Source organism: Ictalurus punctatus, chromosome 12, assembly GCF_001660625.3.
Source record: "Ictalurus punctatus breed USDA103 chromosome 12, Coco_2.0, whole genome shotgun sequence".
NCBI classification, from domain to species: Eukaryota; Metazoa; Chordata; class Actinopteri; order Siluriformes; family Ictaluridae; genus Ictalurus; species Ictalurus punctatus.
Genome location: NC_030427.2, coordinates 6303199 through 6309758, shown reverse-complemented (window position 1 = coordinate 6309758; position 6560 = coordinate 6303199). Strand labels below are relative to the sequence as shown.

General features: G+C 37.4%; 1 protein-coding gene across 2 annotated transcripts in view; it reads left to right on the top strand.

Moving 5' to 3' along the window:
• Positions 1-324: 324 nt before the first annotated feature.
• Positions 325-6560, top strand: part of fbxl3b (F-box and leucine-rich repeat protein 3b) — a 31791-nt gene continuing 25555 nt past the window's right edge. The window contains exon 1 of one of the 2 annotated variants that reach the window (XM_017482398.3): positions 325-659. The gene's annotated coding sequence lies outside the window, so the exon portion shown is untranslated. The remainder of the gene's footprint in view (positions 660-6560) is intronic. The other variant, XM_017482397.3, reaches the window with a different exon arrangement.

The following is a 6560-nucleotide window of genomic DNA, read 5'->3' as shown; positions in this document are numbered from 1 at the left end:
AAATGAGCTGAAAACCCTGTAGGATATCTGCACAATATTCCGGCAGGATTCCTGTAGGATTTTTTAAGGGCAGTGAATCTTTGGCTTTCTTTTATTTAGCTGGCATGCCTGTAGTAAATATGAACGAAGTCTGACAAGACACTTTAGCGTGTGAAAGACTAACTATAAAGTAATTTGTGATTTATCCACTAGAGCTCAGAACTTTGCTGTCACTCAGTGCAGTTAAATCTTACCCTCTCCGTCACATCTGGTGAACGCTTGGGAAGAAAGCGTTGTAAACTGAGAGTCTGCCCCCTAGTGTAACACTGAAGTATTTACCCATAGTGCATTGCTTTCGAAAAAGCACAACACATCGCCATTTTCAGCGATTTGGGAGCTCTGCGACCGGATCAGCAAAGTAAATAGGTCACAAGATCGTAGAGAGAAAAATAAAGGCTCAGTCTACACCAAAACGGCGTGTTTAATTCGTCGATCTCACTGCTCCGAACCCTCCGACTGAGAGCAAATGGTGGTGGTCAGTTGGCCCGCTCGGATGAAGTATTCAAGTGCAGTCCCGGGCTGATGTCATCACTGATCGCCTCTCTCCTTGCGACTTAACCATAAACCAGGTGGGAGGAGAGCGCTACCACCGTCTGCTCTAAACATTATTATGAATTTAGGTATAATTATTGAGGTCATTACGTTGATTTACGGACTGATTTGCGTTGTGCAGTAATTGCTGTATATATTGGGAAGTTGGAAGATGGTGTTCTTTATCTCCACACGAATTCCGACAAAACGCCTTCTGCACTGGAATTGACTAGTAATTCATAAATGCACATAAATCGGTGGGGAAAATAATGCGGATGTACGTCTGTTATTGAATTTATAACAGACTAACGCATGAAGTGGTTGGTTTAGTGCAACAAACTGAAGTGGTTTGGCTTTTCCTTGTTGAGCAAAAATGCTTATTTTTAATTAACGGTCTTTATATGCCACGGTGGAAGTTAGCCTTATTAAAAAGACTATAATATAGGGGGCGTGGTCGTCTGCGAAATGGTTAATGTAGGGGGCGTGGTCGTCTGCGAAATGGCTATAATATAGGGGGCGTGGTCGTCTGTGAAATGGCTATAATGTAGGGGGCGTGGTCGTCTGCGAAATGGCTATAATATAGGGGGCGTGGTCATCTGTGAAATGGCTATAATATAGGGGGCGTGGTCGTCTGCGAAATGGCTATAATATAGGGGGCGCGGTCGTCTGTGAAATGGCTATAATATAGGGGGCGTGGTCATCTGTGAAATGGCTATAATATAGGGGGCGTGGTCGTCTGCGAAATGGCTATAATATAGGGGGCGTGGTTGTCTGTGAAATGACTATAATATAGGGGGCGTGGTCGTCTGTGAAATTGTGAAATGACTATAATATAGGGGGCGCGGTCGTCTGTGAAATGGCTATAATATGGGGGCGTGGTCGTCTGCTAAATGGCTATAATATAGGGGGCGTGGTTGTCTGAAATGACTATAATATAGGGGGCGCGGTCGTCTGTGAAATGGCTATAATATAGGGGGCGTGGTCGTCTGCGAAATGACTATAATATAGGGGGTGCTTGTCGTCTGCGAAATGAAATTACAAGCTGCTTCTCAAGTTGTTTGCAGCATTAAATTTACTGCAAGTGAATCTGTAATTTTCTTATAGCTGTTCTGCATTTACCATCATATAGATAAAAATACAAAACCATTTGACGACATCGGTGACAAACTATTTAGGAAAAAGTGTGTGTTTACAGCCTGTTTAGAAGTGTATTACATCCCCACCCCAGCTAACAGTTTTTGGTTGCCAGAACATATATTTTTAAGGTTTGTTTTTGGTTAACCAGGAAAGTTTTCTTTATGGAAATACAACGTTGATTTTTAATGTTCCCCTAACGGTCCCTTTTGATGTTCCCTTAACCTCAATTTTCATCAGTTATTTTACATATTCATATATTCTTGCATCAATAACCATAGATAAAACCAGCAGTCTGTATAAAAATTACCAGCGCACAATCCATGTTTTTGTTGATCCCTTGTTTAATTATTTACATAAAATAAAATAAGCCATGCGTCTCTGGACATTAAAAACAGTAATTATCATTTAATACAAAAATGCAAACATTTTAATTGATAACAATTTGCAATAACACTATCATTAAAAATGACACAAAAAAAGGATCAGATTTTCAACTTCTGGCAATGTAAGTTACATCAACATTAGATTAAATAAAATTTTTTGAAGTAAATTTAAGGGTTTTTTCCCACATTGTTTTCAAGCTTTATCTTTATCATAGTGAAAGAAAGCTGACAACACTTGTACTTATAGTTAAAAATATATTTGTTTCATCATATGTTTGAGATTTAATGAAAATATATGTGGACCAATTAAAAATATATGTATCATCTTTAAATTACGTTTCAGCCAACTTATATTCACACATAAGTAATAAATAATTCACAAGTTATGGCAAAATATGTTACAATTTTTTACAAAAATGAAATGCAAATTTTGTAGGCAGGCAGGACAATTCACACAATGTGAATGTATAGACGAGGACATCACTGTGTGCGACTGCTTCTCTCACTTACACTGCAGGAACAGGGGAGAAAACTATTTGTGTCAGGAAATGCCACACAACTCGCAAGTATTTGGAGAAGACGCTGCCTGAGGCTGTGTTCACACACAATGTCAGCACCTGTTTTACATAATAATCCTATGGAGTACACTGTGTTTTCAAAAATGCCGTGAGCTGCTTTTGGGAAGCTCTCAACTGCATTTTGGAACAGAGTTTTTTGTAATATGAAAAAACACATTGAAAAGCAGGTTTCATCAGAAAAAGATGTGAACATGTGAACACAGCCTACCTTTGTTTAGCTACCAAGCCACATTAGATACCTCCCCTAATATGGAATCACCACACTTAGGGTGTTCACACGGATTTTTTACTTATCATTTTTTACAAATAAGCAAATCACAGGTATGACACAAACCATTTTTGTTTAATAGCTGAACATTCTGGCTTTGTGAAACATCCCTCAAACAAGTTAAATGAATTTATTTTAATTAATGGCATTTTTTTTCAGATTAAGTAGGGAAAATTATGGAATCACCTTGTAATTTGCAAAAAACAGGTTTAGATTTGTGCTGGTATTCTAACACAAATAGCAGCACAAATCTAAAAATGCAAATTAGTCTGCAGTTAAAAGAGAGTGCTTACAGACCTCAACCATGGACTTTTTGCAAAGAAACATGGACCCAACAAGAGAGCTGTCAATTGAAACAGTGGAAAGGATTATAAAAACTCCTTCAAGAAAGAAATCCAACACAGAGTGGGCAAAAGATATTGGTTGTTCCTAGTCTGCCGTGCCAGCATTTGGTGCAAGTATAAACAAAAAGGGAAGGTCAAGGGATGTCAGTTTACCCAAATTCCCATGATCAATCGTCATTTATATGAATGATCAATTAATCAATTAATTGTTAACCTTAATACCGTTTAGATTATGGCTAAAATGATATTCATGATTATTTTGATCAATATTGAGATCACTATTATTCATTGATTTTAGGGACAACATATTTTTATTCCACTTTCACATTTGAATAAACAGACCGCTGCTTTCACCTCCATGTTGTGCTACATTCTTGTTAATGTACAAATCTTTACATCAAATTGGACTGGTTTACAGGAGGAGAGACGCAGACAAATCACACAGTAGAGTGGTGCAGGGACGATGTCATTTTGTACCGGAACCCGAAGGGATCATCACACCGGTTCCCTCGACAAAAACCCAACAGGATTTTCACATAGACTTTTGGATTATTGCAAAAAATAATCTCTGTGATCTACAAAAGTTTACAACACTAACACGTTCTGTCCATCAAGATCATTTTCACAAATGAACACAACTTTTATGTTAATAAAAGCCTAAATACAATCGCCAGAAATAAACAGCTAACCGTATGCTATAAAGGAACTACATCACGGTCACTCGACTTCAACGTCACCATCACCAAGCTTCCGACAAACTTTTCCAAACTTGATTTAAATCATTTTCCATAATACAGATTTACTCTGTGGATGAATCTTCATCCACTGTTTTTTTTTTTGAGAATTGTACACCGCATACCTGAACCAGTTTATGTGCAAAGACTTTTCCTGTTTGGCGTGATGATGTTTAATGTCCACGACAACCTGTATAGTCCCATTTAGCAACATGATAGCAACCACCTTTTTCAATACAGGTAAAAGCTTTTTAAAAAATATATAATGAGTGGGGTTTTACTGGCGTATTTTATGTCATAGAATCACATTCAAAAAAACCCATTGACCTTGGGACGATGGAACCCGGAAGGGCTAAAATGCTAACTCGTTTCCGGGTTTTGGTGTTATAAAATGACGTCATCCCTGCGCCACTCTATGGTGATTGGCTGTAAGTTTAGTAAGCGCTTGATTTGATCCGCAGCACAGCTTCCTATGAGCGGAGGACGAACTTTAAATGTGTCAATATCGCAGTTGATCATATCTTGGGCATATGTAATCATGTAATCATGGGCATTCAAAATCGTAATCGGGTTCAGTATTCAATTAATTGTGCAGTCCTAACAATGACCATAATATAGAATGTGTCACTAACGTTGTCTCATATACCAGATGAACATCCTCAAATTCTGGTGATTTCGAAATTTTTGCCAGGGGTTGTACTAATGTTAGTTAAGTTGAGGTATCCTTATGTATCATCAACTAACTAGCTTTGCTGACTAATGTAACAAAGTAATTAATTACATGAATATCTATGGATGTTAGCTATTTCTTTAGGTGCTCTGCAAAAACACACTTTTTTTTTTTTTTTTTTTTTTTTTTTTTTTTATTGCTGTGCCTTAGCCTTTCTAAGGTAGGGAAAACACTGAAATATATACAAAACAGGTTGAGATTATTTAATAAAAACAGATCTCCCTCATTCTCTCCCCCTTCTTACACTGACTGCTGTCATTGTCAACAGCAGGTAGGCTGGGCTTCTTTTTGGTCAGAAACCATGGAATGTCTTTTTCATCCTTTCTCCTCATGTTTTCTACCTCTGCCAAACATTGTAGTTAACACAAAAATGTTAATGACTGTGTCGGTGTGGCATCACCAAACATCATAGGTTTTATTTGTCAGACACTTTATTTTACTTACCCGAACTGTGCAAATGTGAACTACATTTTGACTGCAAATCATATACATAAAGTGCTGAAGGATGACATATTTTGTAGGCCAACCTGGAAGTTAGCATCACAAAAACAGAACAATTGAAAAATACTGTAAATTGATAAATCTACAAGTTGGAAAGTTTGAGTTGGAATAGTTTGCAAGAGTGCGAGTATAAACACAACGAGGCTGTAGTAGATGAGTTTTGCTGTTCACCATGATGACATTTAATGTCCACGACAACTTCCGTAGTCCCACTTAGCCACTTGCTAAACCAACAAATGTCAATAAAATCAGCCTATCCTTAAATTCCCAGAGGTTATCAGTATCTGTGGAAATCATGCCATTAAAGCACTGATTTATATTATTAAATGCTTTAATAGGTTTGAGGCTAATCTGTAACTGTAACACAATATTAATACAATATCCAGTGATTGTTATCGATTTAATCAGACTTAATTCATGTGAATTGGGAATAACACTGGGCAGACGTGCCCCCTTTCCCCATCTCATGTTCTCTTATATTCGATCATGGTAAATGTAGAATATTTTGAGTTCATTAATGTGAAATAAATATATGTGCAACTTGGCTAACATTAGACAAGAGAAAAAAATTAACAAAGATTTTTTAGCCTGTTAACCTGTTTTCTCCTCCTCTCTCCTGCTCATCACTAAGTAGCATGAACAGTGAAAATGTCAGCCATGTGGACTTTGGTCAGCTGATTTGTAAAAGGAATATATTATGCTGAATCACTTAAAAATCCCAATCCAGATGAGTTTTCGTGATTGCCATAGTTCCCAAGTGCACAGCTGGTAACAGTTGAATTTTCATGGAAATTTTGGTCATACCGGTTATGAGGGATGATTCCGGTATGAAAATTTTGACCTGTTTAAAGGGAGAAAACAAATGAATGAAATATACTTAACATCGGTTCCTATATCAATCTCCTAATGAATAGAACTGCCTTAAATAATGTATAGTTGCTTAATGAAGAGTTTGATATTTGAGTAATTGTGCAGCCCTACCTGAAGTTGCATTTTTTTCCCCACTTTCCTCCGCTTTTCCACACTCTTAATTCTCCTTGGTTTAAGCGGAGTGACATTTATCAAGAGTGACAATAGAGGATTTCTCGAAAGCTTCAACCATTGAGTCAGTGTCTACTCCAGCTGAAACATCGTTTATGAAATGTGATGGATAAAATTCTAAAAACCATCGGTGAGTACAGCAATGTTCATTCATGCCGGGATAGTCCAGTCAAACGAGCGGAAATGAGAGGAAAACGTAGCAATATAAGTGTACGGCAGAGGGCTCAAGTTGATCTAGTGGAGGTGTAGCATAATATTCAAACAAACTAAACAG